Source organism: Numida meleagris, chromosome 1 (assembly GCF_002078875.1).
Source record: "Numida meleagris isolate 19003 breed g44 Domestic line chromosome 1, NumMel1.0, whole genome shotgun sequence".
NCBI lineage: Eukaryota > Metazoa > Chordata > Aves > Galliformes > Numididae > Numida > Numida meleagris.
Window position 1 is genome coordinate 49,352,787 of NC_034409.1, and position 16,691 is coordinate 49,369,477.

Consider the following 16,691-nt stretch of genomic DNA (forward strand, 5'->3'; position numbering starts at 1 on the left):
AAGGGGGGGGGGAGGGCGTGGGTTGCTGGGGGCGTACCCCCACCCCACCTCCAGCATACACGGACAGGTTTATAGCTCTGCAGGCATTTATTTAATGAACTCGCAAGTGTTTTCTGTTGGCTTCCCCCCCCCACCCCCCCTTTCCTCCTCCCATCATACTTCCAGCTGTCATAAAGCACAGACCCATATACATACCGGCAAATCCTGCTCCAAGCACCGGGCTGCTCTGAGCAGCTACTGCCCCCCTCTCTCCCTGCAAGGCTGAGCCGCTTCAGACATGCCCAACTTCTTCAGCCTCTCCTCCGGTACTGCCAGGGTAGGAGATACGGGGCGCGGAGGGAGAAGCGTGCAGAGCATCACCCTAAAAATATATTTTAAAAAAAAATCTCTGCAATATAAAAGCTCCCAGAGGTGGAGAAAGCAGGAAGGCAAACTCATAAAATAGCTTCCTGATTAAGAAGAATAATATACACACACGAATAATGGTGGGGAGGGGGAAAAGAAAAAAAAAAATCACGGCTTGGGCAGAAGAGCACAAAACGGGGGGAGAGGAGGAGGAGAGAGGGAACAAGAGATGAACCCCTCCCCGCCGCCCGGGGGAGGTCTCAGCCTCCGTCGCCCGGCGGGGGCGAAGGGAGAGCCCGGGCTTGGGGCAGCGGTGCGGGATGCGGGACCGGGGCTGAGCCGCGGGGCTCCGGGGGTGCGGCCCCGGCGGCAGCGATCCGCGTGGTTAGAAGAGAGCGAGGAAAGGAATGCTAAAAATAAATAAAATATTAACAATAACCATAAAATAGTAATAATAAGAAGAAAGGAACAGGCTCCCTGCCAGCAGGCAAGCAGAGGAATTGGATCTGAACGAGAAGAAAGGAGAGCCGAGATAACGCTAATATCCAAATTGGATACTTCACAATTAAGCCCAGTGCTTTAATTGCTCTTCTCGGAGCCCCCTGGAAGCTAAGCAACATGAAATCAGTCTGAAAAGAAAGCAAAGTGTGTTTGCGCACACCTCCTTGCTGCACTGCCCTGCCTGCCCGTGGGTGGCTGTGCCCACGCTCCCATGGGTGCCCCCAGCACCCCCTGCAGCAGGGCTCCACGGCCAGAGCTTCCTTCCCTGTCCCTACCACAGCCAGGTTCAGCTCTGAGCACCCAGGCAGAGCAGAGCGCACCCACTTGCCCTGCACAGCACTGCAGCACAGCCCTGGGGATGTCTGCCCCAAAGCAGGGCAAGACAGAATGGATAATAAGGCAGAGCCCCTCCAAGCAGGCGTGCCAAGGGCACCCTTTAGGACAAAGTTACCCAAGTGTCACAAAGACCCACCTGCCACTGCTGCTGTCTTGCTATAAGGTTTGGATGGGCTCAGACAGACCTTGGTCATCTAGAGACAAGAGCAGTGGGAAGAGCTCTCCCCACACTGCCCTGACAGCTACACTTCAAGAAAGCAAAGTCCAGGTCCAACATCACATGCTCTGCCTCAGTGCTGATCTGGCCTTTGTATCTTCCTCAGTAAAAGCACCATTCCCAGAAAACACATAGAATGGCTTAGGATGGAAGCAACCTTAAAGCCCAACTAGTTCCTACCCCCTTGCAATGGGCAGGGCTGCCATCCACCAGATCAAGCTGCCCAAGGCCCCATCCAACCTGGCCTGGAACACCTCCAGGCATGGGGCATCAACAATCTTCTCTGGGCAAACACAGTAACTTCTACATACCTATGCAGGCTCTGTGTCCAGGAGTGGTGAGAAGGTTCCTCTGAAGAGATGAGCAAGGATGGCTGGATTCCACATACTGAAGAGCCATGTTCCAATGAGCAGCCAAGCACTGTAACTCAATTCTGGTCCTTTGTTGCAGGTGTGTCTGCAAGGCAATATGCAAACAAGTCAAAAATTCACACTAGCACAACAAAGATTCCCAAGGGAGAAAGGCCACCTGAAAGAAAGCACCACAGCATCTCCCAGCTCCAGGGTCCTCAAATTCCATCCACGTGGTTCAGATAGGCTTTGTTGTTTTGCAGAGAGGTTATGGATGGCAACATTGAGGCCCTAGAGCATATCCAAAGAGCAGTGAAGCTGTGAAGAGGCTGGAGCGCAAGTCTTATGGGGAACGGCTGAGGGAAGAGGGATTGTTCAGTCTGAAGAAGAGGCTCAGGGGAGACCTTATTACTCTCTACAATGACCTGAAAGGAGGTTGTGGCAAGGTGGGGGTCAGCCTCTTCTTCCAGCTAACTAGCAATAGGACGAGAGGCGATGGCCTCATGCTGTGCCAGGGGAGGTTCAGGTTAAATATTGGGAAAAATTTCTCATCCAGAAGAGCGGTGCTGCACTGGCACAGGCTGCCCAGGGAGGTGGTGGTGTCACCATTTCTGGAGGAGTTCCAGAACCGAGTGGATGTGGCACTGAGGAACATGGTTAATGGGCATGGTAGGGATGGGCTGACAGTTGGACTAGATAGTCTTAGAAGACCTTCCCACCTTTAATGATGCACATAGCAATACGCCACCTGGAGCTTGCATGAGTTATTGTGTTCATATGCACTGGGTGTACAATGGAGTTTTCTGTGTAGCCACAGTGACCACAAGCAATAGAAAATATGCTTGAGCTCCTTGCCAAAAACATACACCAAGATCTTAATTTTGACAGCCAGGATCCTTCTGGAGCATGCTGGTAAGGTTTTTTCTGTTAGGAAGATTTTCTGAACATATTTAGGCATGCTTTACAAAAGTGACTATGATCTTCATTCTAATTTCAGTAAAAATGGAAGACATTTTAGCCAAAGCCTGAAGTAATCTGAAATTATCTCAACAGTTGGAGGAAAGAAATGTAGAGTGATGCTTGCATACAGAAGTTGCTAATAGCTGAAGAGATTAGTCATTTGACTTTCCCATTTCTTTCACTGATAATAGTGATGATACAAGAATAGCAGAGAGGATTTGGCCAAAGGATGTCTTTCCTTTCTCTATGGCAAGAAGGGATAAGCTGGAACTGTGCGAGTCCCCCTGCATTCTTCTAGATGAAACAAGAGAAGGAGCTTGACAGAAATGAGAGAACAGTTTTCATGCAGCTCATTCCTTAGAAACACAAAATGGAGGGTTAAGAAGTATCTTAGGAACAATTTCTGAAAAGGGGCCTGTCAATCACAAAGAACAGCTGCAATTATTTTCAGCAAGTCAGCAATATTTAAGATTATCATTCTCTGTAATATTAAGAAGAGGGAATTAATCAACTGTAAGTTTTCTTTCTACAACAACACAACTCCATAATTGCGTGCTATGCCTGTGTCACTGTTCCCTTTTGAGGGTAAGGATAATTGCCTTCCTGCATAGTACTTGTATACATTACACATAAGGTCCAAGCTCCCTATAAGGGCGTAGGGCTCTGAGCATCTGATCTGGAAGGTGGTCAGTTCCCCCTGCCCAACAAAATCAGGGTCATCTACACATTTGGAATTGCTAACACAAAACTGACAGCTGCTTCAGAGCATCTTCTCCTAGAGATTCTACGCAGCATCTAAATCCCAAATTACTTTCCCATTAAGATGTAATATTTATTATAAATAATGGGTGTGGAGGTAGGAGGCACATAAAAATTGCTACAGAATCTCCAGCAGCGTGGTATGATGACACAGTTTACTCTCACTAGCTAGGGCTGATTTTTTTTTTCTCCAATCAACTAAGATGAATGAACCACATAAAATGAAACAAATAGCATCCCTGATGGGAAATTGGTTTTTCAAACATCTCTTCAATTCAAAAACACTTAAATGTTATTTGTAAGAGGAATTGAGGAATTTATTTTAAATGTGTCCATGTTTACTATAAATTAAGTGCCATATTATACTTGTCCTGCCAAAGATAAAAGAATGTGATAAAGGATGCAAGTTCTTATATCAAAAGCAACCAGGGCGGGATGCGGTAGTGACAGAGCTGGGGAGGATGCAGAGCAGCAGAGCACCCACAAGACAGCATCTGTCACCCCTGACAGCAAACAAAGTGCCTACACTATGTTTAACTCTCAGTAAATGCCCTCCCAACCTCATAAAATCAGAGGCCACTTCTAGTGCAGTACCTGCTCAGGTAAATGGGGTCTGCATCAAAGGGAAGATGGGAAATTCATCGGTCATCTGCACAAGCACAGATGCAGTGATATCAATGTCAGAAAAACACATGTCCATACAGAGTGATCCCTTATGATCAGTGAAGTGGATGCTCTGGAGAATTCACACTATCAGGTTTTTCATAATACTCCTTTGGGTTGTTTGCCCCAGAGCACAATAACCAGGGCTCCAGCTGCTTTTATGCAGTGCTCTGTGTCCTGCTCCACCCAGACAACCTGGTTCTGAAGCAGCAAAATAAATCCCTTCCCGCGTCCCAGACCTTCCCACTATCCAAACAGAAAAGACACTGTGACAAGCCCTAGTGCTCAGGTTCTGAGCCTATGATATTTTTGGAAGATCACCATAACAATGGCCACATAGCCCCACAAATAGGCATGCCATGTCATGTTGCATGAACAAGTTGTATCAGAGAATTAAAGAGAAAGTAAAGAAACCAGAAAGAGTCTGACAGCGTCACAACTCCCTGGCTGAAGGACTGGGCTGAGATTTATCACGGAACCTTTTCTCTTTTCTTCTGCACGTGCTCAGGACCAAGAGATGCTAGAGCACAACTGAACCTGGAGCCACTGAAAGATGTTCAGGTGTCCAGGTACACCTGAACACAAGGAGACCACTGGTCTTGTTTGCTGCCTCAGAGGACACTCAAGCTGCCAGCAGCCCTGCAGAACAGAATAGTGATCACTGCTGCATTTGCTTTGAAGTGATACACATGTTCTCAGCTCTCATACTAGGACACTTAATTGAGCTCCCATCATTTTACATCACAGTAATTGCAGCATCTCCTATTGCCTCTGCCATGTCCAGTCTGTCCCCAGAAATCCTAAACAACTAACAGACTGGGTTTTTGTCACACAGAATAAAAAGAGTGTGAAGTAGATTAAAGGAGAAATAGCTTTCTCTGTATTTTTATAGACTTGTTTTATTCTTGAGTACAGAATGCTAGGCTCAACGAAATTGGTTTTCCTAGATGGTCATTTATACGTGAAATACATAGACATTAAACAAAGAAACAGTGAAGTTTTTTTCTTTCAAATGGAGATGTGTTATTTTTAAACTCCAAAGTATGCACAAAATTTCAGACTGACAGTTTTTTTTTTTAAATGACATATGGCTCCTCTACCTATAGTTCATATAGACTGTAGAACCTGTCAACAGCTACCATGTCTAATAACTATTAATAATCGGAAGCTGAATGTACATCACCAAGACACTGTACAAACATTAGCCATGTATATGCCATCCCTTTTGGTGTGCCAATCAGAAGCACAGAGGGAAAGCTGAAGCACTGCCTCACACAAGTCTGAGAAAGAAGCCTTTCTCCTCTGCCTCCAGGATGTAAAGATCATTCCAGTAGCTGGAGATTTTGTTCTACCAGGTTAGTCTTAACAAGGCATGGTTTCTTGATACACTTCAATGGATGAGAAACAATAGCTCTCCAGGAAATAATCTCTATCCTGTTCCAACCCTACCAAGACAAACAGAATATCTGTTTTCTTTTCTAAAAATCAGCTTTCTGCTCAGTGAAAACCTTACTGGTTCTCTCCAGTTTGAAGTGATGACACCCTTTCTTCTCTTCGCTGGAGGAGCTGCAAAATGGATTACGTTGATTGCCTTCATGGTTTAAAGGAAACTGGAAAACTGCTTTCAGTAAGAGATAAGGTGTAGCTTTTGCCAGCTTATCACGATGAAAAGCTGAAAAAGACTCTCTTCAAGGAAGTGCCTGCATTCACCTATTCTCCTCCCAGGGTGTACAGCAGCTAGGAAAATCACCTGTATGTCTGAAATCCTTCTTCAGTGTTCTAGCACAGGATCCATCAGAGCATTCAAAACTAAATTAAAATCCCAAGGAGGAATAGGGGATTTAATTCTAGGATTAAACTTTGAAGTTGCTCCCAGAAATAAATTATTATTGGATGAGAACCAACACACCAATTATCTAGTTTACTGCTCATGCTACTGAGAGCTGCTGCACATACCCTGAGGGATTGGATACTACAGCTATACCTAGCCAGTCTTATCTTTAACACAATATTCACATAAAGACAAAAGCTCAGCCAGTTGCATTCCAAGATACTTAGCTTCCCAGCTCCCATTATTAATGGGGGAACTGCCCACTATAGAAATAGAAGGCAGTAAGATACAGCCACTTATACTCCTTGCTTTTCACCTTTTATCCTGCTTTTTGTGGATAATAGAATAGTTAATAACATGCCACTTCTTTGCTCTGTATGTTATAGTAGGGTCAAAGTACTATAATCTCAGTGCTACCATAAATAAGCACTTTATTTTTCTCACACAGAAGGCCTACACACTAGCTAAGTACGAGGCAAGCCTGTTCCATTCAAATGGCGTCTAGGTGAAGCAGTGAGACACATCCAGCTTTTCTCTTGCTATTCCACAGATTTCTTCAAGCTACCCAGAATGCCTTACCTTCACTTATACAGCCTATACACATGTCAAATCCATAACGCTTGTTTAATGGTACACTGCTACTGCACAAACCACCTTCCAAGAAAGGAACAAGTGAAAAAAGCTTCAAGACAGATAAAAGTGTCTGGAGCAAAAAGGAATGTAGACATCAGAGCTGATATTTCACTCAGGCTAAATGCTAACAGTTAATCAGTGCTATTATAAACTCACTCAGAACACTAAGTTACTGTGGGTAAAAAATAAATTCTTCCCTCTGAAAAATATGCATGTGTCACTCTTGAGGCAAAAAGCTGGCAGCAGCAGTATACACAAGTATTTGATTTTTTCCATAAGGATTGCATTTTTTCTTTTTTAAAACACCTTATGACCCCAGAAATATTGCCAAAGCATGACTTATTTTTTCCACCAAAATATTTAAGTTCATATGTTCTGTCCAAGGTTTCCTTTCACTCTTTGAGGAAAGGAAGCAATGCATGCAGAGATGAGACTCCATCCACCTCTCACATCCTCCTCTGTCTGCAAGCTACATCAGACCTTTTGACATCATTTAATACATGCACATATATACATAGCGACAACCAAGAGCCAAGAATCCAGCTAGGAGCAGCCAGTCCATGCAGACTGCACATTTTCTACCACTGCAACAAAGTTCTCAGTTTAGACAAAGCTCACCAAGACGTGGAGTATGGCAAAAGAAGACAATTACAGTGCCTTCTATTGGGATGCAAACCCTACAGAGCAATAGTAGATTAAAAAAAAAAACTGCTCACCCCTTCCTACAATAACTCAAGACAAGTACAATCTCTACCCAGAGAGATGCTGCTCCCTCAGCTGCTAACACTTAAATGAGGGTGAGGAGGGGTGGATCCAGGTTCTACCCCTTCTGGTCACTCAGGTGCATTGCTTGCACCTGAGCTCCCTGTGTTAGCCATGCCTTCTCACCTGGTGCTCAACCATAGGTTCAGGCTGCGATTTGGCAATTCCACTGCACATGGGCAGCCAAATGCAGGATTCCAGCAGACGAACGGGTATAGAGGCTACAGATGTTTTACAGTGGCCTTGGACTGCAAGAGGCATATTTGACTCCCTTCTCGCTGTACTCAAAGCCAGCACAATTGCTTTTGCTATTGGCAAGTGAGCGGATTCACTTTAATGGAAACATGTCAAAGCAGAGGCACTGCCTAGTGTCACCAGCCAGGCTCCCTGCTGGTGCAGCCATCCTGACAATCACTGTCATTAATGACCTCCTAACAGAATCAGCTTTCCCCAGAAAAGTTTAGAGTTGATAGCAGCACTAAGTCTCTCTGTCCTTCTCATTCTTCCTTGAGGTGAAGCAGATGGTATTGCAAATAACTTGCTGAGCAGGAGTGGAGGAGAAATGTTAGTGAAGGAAAGTATTATTTGTACTGACAAGTATTTTTAACTGGTATCTGCATTACTTTAGAAAAGCAGATCCCTTTTCTAACATAAAAATAAGGGTCTGAAAGGATTCTTTGATACAGAAGTAACAGTGATTTCACCAGTAAGTCAACAGCCTACAAGTTGGGGATGTTCCCATGGGTTTGGGTTAGGTACTCACTCCAGCATTTGTTGTACATTTGTACTGACCATCTAATTTAAGACAAATGTTTTCTGTAGGCACATTTTAAAGTGAAAAATTATGTCAGAATGCAGCTGTGGTCCTGAGATAGTTCCTTGCCCAGGGCAAACAGAAGAGAAATGTTAATGAGATAGAAAGTAGCTCTGAAAACCACTGTGTTGTGGTCAGCAGTGCACCAGCAGGATCAGGGTCACCTACTCCTGTGCCCACGTTTTGTAGTTTTGTGAAATGAAAGAGTGGAAAAGCATGTGCTAACCCAAAATATACACAGAGCAAGGAGAGAGTATCTACCCCCAGCAACTGAGGTCATTGCGCTGTCCCACCACCACCACACCTTCCTGAAGAAAGATACCTACTCTTGGCAAATTACTTTATGCAGATGAGATGGAAACAGCTCAGGCAAAAGAAATTTAAGTGAGCCGGCTGACTCGATAGTTCAGCCCTCTAGCAGTAAGAAGCATTAAGTTTTCTGTCAGATTGCTCTATATTCTAAAGAAAACTGCCACCTTCTTCTCTCCTTTACTCAGATATCCCCTTACTTAGACATCTAGGAAGAGGCAATAAGCAAAATACCTCTAGTACACCTCAGCTGCCTCTTTTGATCTACCATCAAATTGAAATGGAGAACATTAACCTCATCTGCTTTGGAACCCAGCAGCCTGTTTTTGCTCTCATGTTGGGTCTGATTCAAACTCAAGCCTCAGCATCTTGACTACATTCACTACACACAGACTGTCATGTTCTGACTACTCTTTTTGCCATATAGCAGCTGTAAACCTGAGCCCAAGACCAGGCTTTACTTACATATAAGCTCTCTTTCACCTCCAAAATGATTATGAATTTAACAAAACAAGGCCTGGCTTCACCTGAGCAGCCTCTATCCTCCAGCAGCCTGCAAGTTTGCCCTCTCTCCCATGTATTACTGCCAAGATCCAAGTGCTTGTTGTGTTTATACAACCTGGTAGAAAGGAAATGGGAAGTATGAACACACATGCACAGGTTATGCCTTTTCCTCATCCATTACCAAGAACAGAATCAAGAAAAGTACACACTGTTCTATCCCTCCTCCCTCCTCAAAATGGCCACCCAAAGCTTTGGCCACACTCTGGCAGCTTTCCTAGTCCAAGGACAGAAGCTGAGCATTCAAGCAAGGCAACATTTATTTGGAAGGACAGCTCAAAGTGGCTCACAGTGAAAATTTTGTTGTCCCCTGGCCCTTGTAGACAGGTTTGCCTGAGAAAGGGAAAAACTGTGACTATATCCTATGTTCTTTTCATGCCATTCCCCTGTGTTCTCTTGTGTTGCTTGCTTTTTCAACAAGGCTATTTGTTCTTTGTTGTACTCTTTAGAAACAAAGCTCCCATGGAGTCGTGACTTGTTCCTCTGGCAAAAGAGCAGCTGGGCCTCTCCACTCAAGCCCCTATGTCAGTTAGGTGCCAATACTGTGGCCTCACCATGCTATCCAGTTTTTTCATGCTTACAAAGAGTGAGCCTGCAGGCTGTTGTGTCCTTGCTGGTCATGTCCTTATTCTAGGTCAGGGATGGCCCTGTGTTTCCATACTACCTGACAGAATTGTACATTTTATTTTCCTCCTGAACTGATCTGTGTCTCTCACAAAATTCAATTTCTGTAGAACCCCAACTTCTTGCCTTTGCCAGCTAACAGCATTTTCAGATTAGAGAACACTCTCTACAGAGGTTACTGCCCCAGTAAAGACATTCTGTGTTTCACATGGAACAGCCCAGTATCTAAAGAAGGAAAAATACAGGAAAAGATGCTAACAATAACATCAATTTTCCCAAATATTTTTACCTTCAGCACCATTAGAGGAGATCTGTTTCCTTGGTGGCGTCTCAGGGATTCTAAAGAGAGGAAGAGATATGCTGAGAAAGGGTAATAAGAACAGTTTGAGGAAGCAGAATTTGACAGTCACATGTTAACAATTATGTTCCAAATGTCAGTTATGCCATCATAATATATCTCCATGGCAGAAAAGAATAACAAAAAGATCCTTGTCCTAGCAGGAGTCAGTCAGTGCTAGTGGCTCTGCTGGGCTTAGCAAAAACAGATCTAACTCCAGTAAATATCCTGTTCATGGAATGGCTCCCAGTTGGACTCATTGTGCTGTGTGTACCATTACAGGCTACAGATATGTCAGCAAGCCTCAGGATGCTGTTACCAGAAACCAACAGAACATACAAGTTATAATAATTCATCAAGTTCATCGAGTCAAAAAACTAGCATTAAGTCTGTCACAGCAAGGTATGGTCAGAAAGAGACGTAAGAACTAAGTGGAGTTGCATTATTTGGTACATAGCTTGGTGGTACGGTGCTACAAAAGTTCCTGTCCACAGGTCTCTGCTACACACAATGATACCACTTTGCAGTTGGTGCTCTGAAAGAATAATTTTTGAGAGTCATCAGTGCACTTGAACGTGACATTGACATGGGGCAGATTTAGGTATCTTCTGGCTTCAGGGCTAAACTAGTAAGGCCACCAGGGAAATTGTGAGCAAGGAAACTGGCTATCATCACCTGCTTCTACAGTACTTAGAGTAATAAATCTTTAGGTACACTGTAAATAAATAGGCTCACACAAAATATACACTGACTGTACAGGCAGTTTTTTTTGCTTAGTGGGAAGAGGCTGGCAAGACTGCTGATACTGGTTAACTTCCTGGGCTACAGAAGAACTGTACCAGGCAGGTGACTGTCTCTTTCCCCTTTCAAACCATCACCAAGATCTGCATTACTCTTCTGTGCAGCTACCAGGAGCTGTAGCTCAGCTGATTAGAATTGAAATAACTAATCACACAATCACAGGTAATAATGGTAGGCTTCACGTTCTAAGATTGCAAGCATCTAGCATACGTATACAGATGATAAATGTCCCCTGGAGTTACTGCTCAAAAGACCAATTTCAGAGTTTACATCAGTAGAACAAGCTCTTTAAAATATGTTCTTTCTTTTGAAATCAAACAGATGTCAAAACTCCTTGGCTCCTCTGTGTGCTGCAGTGAAAGGAGTGCAGTCTTTGCTCTCATGAACACGGGGGGATGAATAGAAACAACTGGCTTTATTGACTGCAATTGATCGCAATTAAGTGCATTCTTGACGGTCACTGCACTCAAGATATTTTTGTCTTCAAAAGTCTCTAAATGGCCATGAGGGTTGGAAACAAACTGGAAACTTCATGCAGAAGTTCTTGGCTCTATGCAGGTGTCATGATGCATCAACAGAGGAATGGCAGCCATCCCTCACTATCAGCTCCAGAAGTCAATGGTCAGAGGATAAGGTGGGCTGGGAGGAGCCCCGGGAGGCTGTAGCCCAATCTCTTCCTTTAAATAGGATCATCAGTGAGATCAGATCAAGTTCCTTAAGGCTTTAACCAGCTGAGTCTTGAAAATATCCAAGGATGGAGACTGCACAACCTCTCTGGGGAACATTTCTGGTTCCTTAACTGTCCTCAGCCAAGTCTCAGCGAAAGTATGAAAGTAAGCTCTGAACAGCCTTTGAGCCCAAATTTCTGAGAAAGCCCATCTCATCAGGGCAGACTACAGCATACCACTGTGCCTCCACAAGATCATGCAGAGGCTACATCTTCACATTGTGCCCCAACGTTCCCACACCTTCACGTCCCATATACCTCTTGAAAACACAGGTCTGTATCAACTGCTTTGCCCACATCAAGATGCTTGCTAACTCCCCTCCTCCACAAAAACCGTGAGGGATTACACACACAGCCATAACCACACAGCATCTCCTCTATCACTCAGCTCCGAGCAAAGCACACCCAGCACGGGTCACTGTGCTTATTATGTACACTCTCCTCCCCTCTATCCCTTTTCCCCTCCCAGTGGTGGTGTCCTCCAAAGTTCCCCCTTCTCTGATACTGGCAGCTGAACCGTGATAACAGAGTTGCCAAGCAACATGAATCCTCCAAGCAGCCAACCATGGCACATCACAGCAACTCATCACAGATCATCTTGAAAGTCAGTGCACCTGCCACCATTTTGTCTCTCAGCAGCTCTTTCGCCCACTCATAGCTAGTATCTGCATATATCCACCCTCTCCTCTACCCTAGTTGTCCAAAATCATCAATGCAGGCACTCATGCGATTGCTGAGTAGCCCATATGCACACAATCAGTCAACACATACTCACAGACAGTGCACACAGGCCAAAGAAGTTCAAGCAGGAATGGCCTTCTCATGGGTTCCGAGCATCTCTCTGATTTGCATAGATTTCTTATCTTCTGTATCCCTATTGCCCCCTTCCCCAGCCTCAGTGGGAATGTCACACACTGCAGATGGTCAGAGAGAGGGTAATGAGAACTCCGTATCATACACGCAAAGCTGTCACATCTCCCCATAGCATGCTGACCAGCCTGATCTGTATAAACACGCATCCAAAATACAGATAAGAACATCTTGGATTGCAGCCATATCTGTAAAGTAGGCCTTACAGGTCACATGCATACCCACCCCTACCTCCTACACCCCATTGACTCTACAGCCTCTCCACACCCCAATGACTGCACTGGATCTCTGCCTGCATCTCCATAGCCAAGGCTAAGACTCAAGGAAGAGGCTTAGCACTGAACTCAGTCTATCCCTGTCTTTATGCTCCTCTCATAATCATGCTACATAACAAGGTCAGCTCCTGCACAACAGCCTAAGGCAAATGATTGAAGCACCCTCTACCCACTTCATGTTTTCCTTCCCAAACAGAGCTGTTGCACTTGAGTAACTTCTTCAGCCTCACCCCAACCTTTTAAGTGTTTTCACCTGCCTTTAGAAACACCCATGCACTCCTTGCAGATCCTGAGTAAATGTATTGCATGATGTGGAGGAGAGTGGCTCAAACATGTACAGCTTTTCTTGGGCACTTTTGGAACAAGCTCACTAGGATATATAAACCATAACTGCAGGAGACAAAGAGATAGAGATCCTCAGCTGACTATATGCTGCAGCCACTCTGTCACAGCTCTTTCTTCCCTCTGCCTCTTCCTGAGGCAGCCATAGTACTTCCCGTAACCAGCACTCATGAGTCCCAAACACCAACTCCCTTGTCTCACTGTCCATTAGTTTTCTGTGGTATGAGTGGCATCTAAGGGCACCCCCAGATAGTTAAATGACTTATGAGACATGCCGTTTTCACCGGGAATATCACTATTAGTGGTTAGGATCACCATAACAGTTTACTCTAAAATGACTGTATAAGCACAGAAGATTCTGTGAGCACCTGTTAAAAAGACTGTCAGGAGGGCCATGGCAGTCTTCGCTTGAAGTTATTTGTGTTTTACTCTATGTCATGTCACACACAGCCCAAGTCTGAGGCTCTAAGAAGAAGAAAAAATTCCCTGGCACAAGCATTGAGAGGCATCTACACAACCAGCGAGGGCAATGAGGAAATGGGGATGTCAAGAGGTCTGTTGTTTGCCCACATATATGAGTAACAAAAGCACAGATGTTTCATCCTAATTAGAGTCTCATTTCTTTCCTTTGCATGTTGTTTCATGTCCTGATTCATGAATCTGGGGAAGGGCCCTGGTCCTAAAAGTGAAAGGCAGGACTAGCAGGGTGTATTCACAACACAATACATTAACATTACAGATATCCAAGTGGTGACATATGATGCTTATGTGCCTGCATCCTGCCATTAATCAGCTCAAGTGTGGTACCCTGCTGGCAGGAATTCTGGATTTGGTCTGTTCAGACCCTGCCTATATACATATCCACCTTCAGTGGTGGTGTGGTCATCCCACTGTATAGACTTAAATGGAGTGAGTTGAAAGGGTTCAAATAAGTAAATCATTTCTTTCATGCTAAGAGCCCAGTAAGACAGCTGCTTTTTCCATGAAATTAACTTCTTAAAACTATCTATACAATCATTCCTCGAGGAAGAATTTAGGCAAGGCTCAAGTCTCACTCTTACAGAGAAGCTATAATTTCTGGAGAAACAATAGTTAACCAGATCGTGCTGTTCCATCAACTCATCTATGGGTGCTGTATAGGGATGATGGCATTATCCTATTTTTCCTTCCCAGCTAGTTAATAGGAAATCCCCTTTCAAAGGCAATTTCCATTTTAAATCACCCACATTAAGAGAGACATGTTTAATACCAATAAATCCGCTTTCTTAAAAGAGACAGAAAAGCCAGGCTCATCAGCTGACTAAATCCTCTCCCCCCCACCCCCATTACTGCCTTGCAATCTGTACATCTTGTAGAAAGGTGATCTAAGACAGCTGTAGCTAGCTAGCTACACTTCTGAGCACTAAGCTGCTCCTTGTTTTGTATTCACTGTGTGCCAGACCAAGGTCACAGGTACACAAGGAGCCAAGACTTTCTATGCTGTAAGAGAGCAAGAGCCTCAGCCACTGATGCCAGATTTCCACATACCTCCCACAGGATCCCTGCACTATTTCACAGTACAAGTCTGTGCAGAGCAAGCGCTGTTCAAGGGCTTAGTAAGTGAAATAATGTTTCCCTCCTCAAAGCTTCTTGCAGCACACCTAGAAGAACTGGCCATCAACTCCCAGAGGGATCTCTATGTCCAAAATAGCTGGCTCAAGAGCTTCTGCTCTGCCATGAGGACTTCTGCCAATTCAGGACCAATTCTCTTAAATATTTTCATCAACAGCTTGAAAACAAGACTTGAAGATATATTAAGTAAACTTGCAAGAGACACTAAACTGGAAGAAGCTCTTGACTCAGGAGCAGAGAGATCTTGACAAATTAGAGAGCTGGACAATCACCAACCATGTGAAGCTCAACAACAGCAAGTGCCAGATTATGCACCTTGGATGGAGCAATCCTGGATAGATGCACAGACTAGAGGATGAGAGGCTGGAGAGCAGCCCTGCTAAAAGGGATCTGGGAGGTCTCGGTTGAGAGAAAGTTGAATATGGGTCAGCACTGGGGCCAGGCAGCCAGGAAGGCTGGGGTGCATCAGGCACAGCATTGCTAGTGGGCTGCAAAGATGGTGAAGCGAAACATACGAGGAGCAGCTGAGGTCCCCTGGTTGGCTCAGCCCAGAGCAGAGGAGCTGAGGGGAGGCCTCGTGGCAGCTGCAGCTCTTCACAGGGAGCAGAGGAGCAGCGCTGAGCTCTGCTCTCTGTGACAGCGACAGAGCCCGAAGGAACAGCATGGAGCTGTGTCAGGGGAGGGGCAGCTGGGGGTTAGGGACGGGTTCTGCACCAGAAGGTGGTGGACATGGAGCAGGCTGCCCAGGGCAGCAGCACAGCCCCGAACTGCCAGAGTTCAAGGAGCATTTGGAGAATGCTTTCAGACTTCGGGTTTGAATTTTGTGCGGTGCTGTGTGGATCCGGGAGATGGATTTGATAATTCTCATGGGTCCTTTCCAATTCAGGCTACTGTCATGGTCTTGTGATTTTCGGTTATTGGTATTCCACATCATAACATCATGTAGTGGATGTATCTGGTTCTCCGAAGAGAAGGACTACTACAGTCCCCACGGTACTTTGCTCCTCTGTTACCATTTTCCAGCCGGAGGGAGAAGATAAAAGCTCACAGTATAAAAACTTGCAGATCTCGAGACCTCGTCCCTTTTTCCGCCATCTCTCGTCTTGGCAGTACCTCGCTCTCCAGCCGTCTTATCATCGGTAGTAGAGTAAGGCCTACCTTGATTTTGGGACATTCTCTCTCTCTGTATTGGATTTATCAGCTTAAATTGTAATTATATTGTATTATAGCGTGTTGTTTTGCATTCCAATATCTTATTTAGTAAATTAGTTTGTTTCTCCTCAGATTGTTGCCGCTGTTCTTTGCTCTCAGGGCCATCTCCTTACCCTTTTCCCGGGGTGTGGGCCCATGGATCCCCCATCCCCTTCATCATGGAACCGGGCCGAACGCCCGTAAACCATTGACAGATACTCAGTGGTTCTATGTGAGGACTCCACTTCATTATCACCATCACTGCCCATCATCAGAGGGATTTCTAGCATCATGACTCTAGCAGTTTTACCTCCTTCAGCCAAGAAGCAGGAGGGAGCCATTCCAAGAGTCTCATGTGCCTAAAGGAGGAGAGACAAAGCCAACAGCATAGGCAGTGCTAAGCCAATGCTCTCCCAGAAGCCAGAGGAGGGTCTCCTGGCACGACCCTCCAAGGTCAGGATTGTACCAGTGCTGGGACAGTGGCACTTGCTTGCCTTACAGGAAGAAAAACAGCTGACTAAAACAGGAGGATGTGGAGTTCTGAAACCTGAATACATTTCCTCCTGCTGTAACAAGGATTGGGAGCAAAAACTACAGACAAAACATAAGGCTTAGGGAGGAGAGAAAAAAAAAAAAAAAAAGGACAAGGTACAGCAGAAAACCTTGGCCTGTTTGCCCTCAGTGTTGCCAAGAACAGACCTAAAGTCACCCATGTGATATTGCTGTGCCTCATCATTAATTTCCAGTCGCCAGACCTTCTGCTGGCAAGTACAATTCTGTGTCGCTGCAATGGTCTCTCCTGGGAAAGAGCAGCCAACTCCGTTCACTGAACAGAGAGCATGGCACAGCGATAAATATCCTTAGAAGAACTT

General features: G+C 45.0%; 1 protein-coding gene across 4 annotated transcripts in view; it reads right to left on the reverse strand.

The window, feature by feature from the left end:
- The window catches only part of GRIN2B (glutamate ionotropic receptor NMDA type subunit 2B), a 265,833-nt gene that overhangs the window by 207,137 nt on the left and 42,005 nt on the right, over positions 1 to 16,691 (reverse strand). For 3 of the 4 annotated variants that reach the window (XM_021377811.1, XM_021377554.1, XM_021377715.1), the window contains 3 exons: positions 9,955 to 10,004; positions 1,711 to 1,855; positions 196 to 361 (listed from right to left, as the gene is read on the reverse strand). The gene's annotated coding sequence lies outside the window, so the exon portion shown is untranslated. The remainder of the gene's footprint in view (positions 1 to 195; positions 362 to 1,710; positions 1,856 to 9,954; positions 10,005 to 16,691) is intronic. The other variant, XM_021377634.1, reaches the window with a different exon arrangement.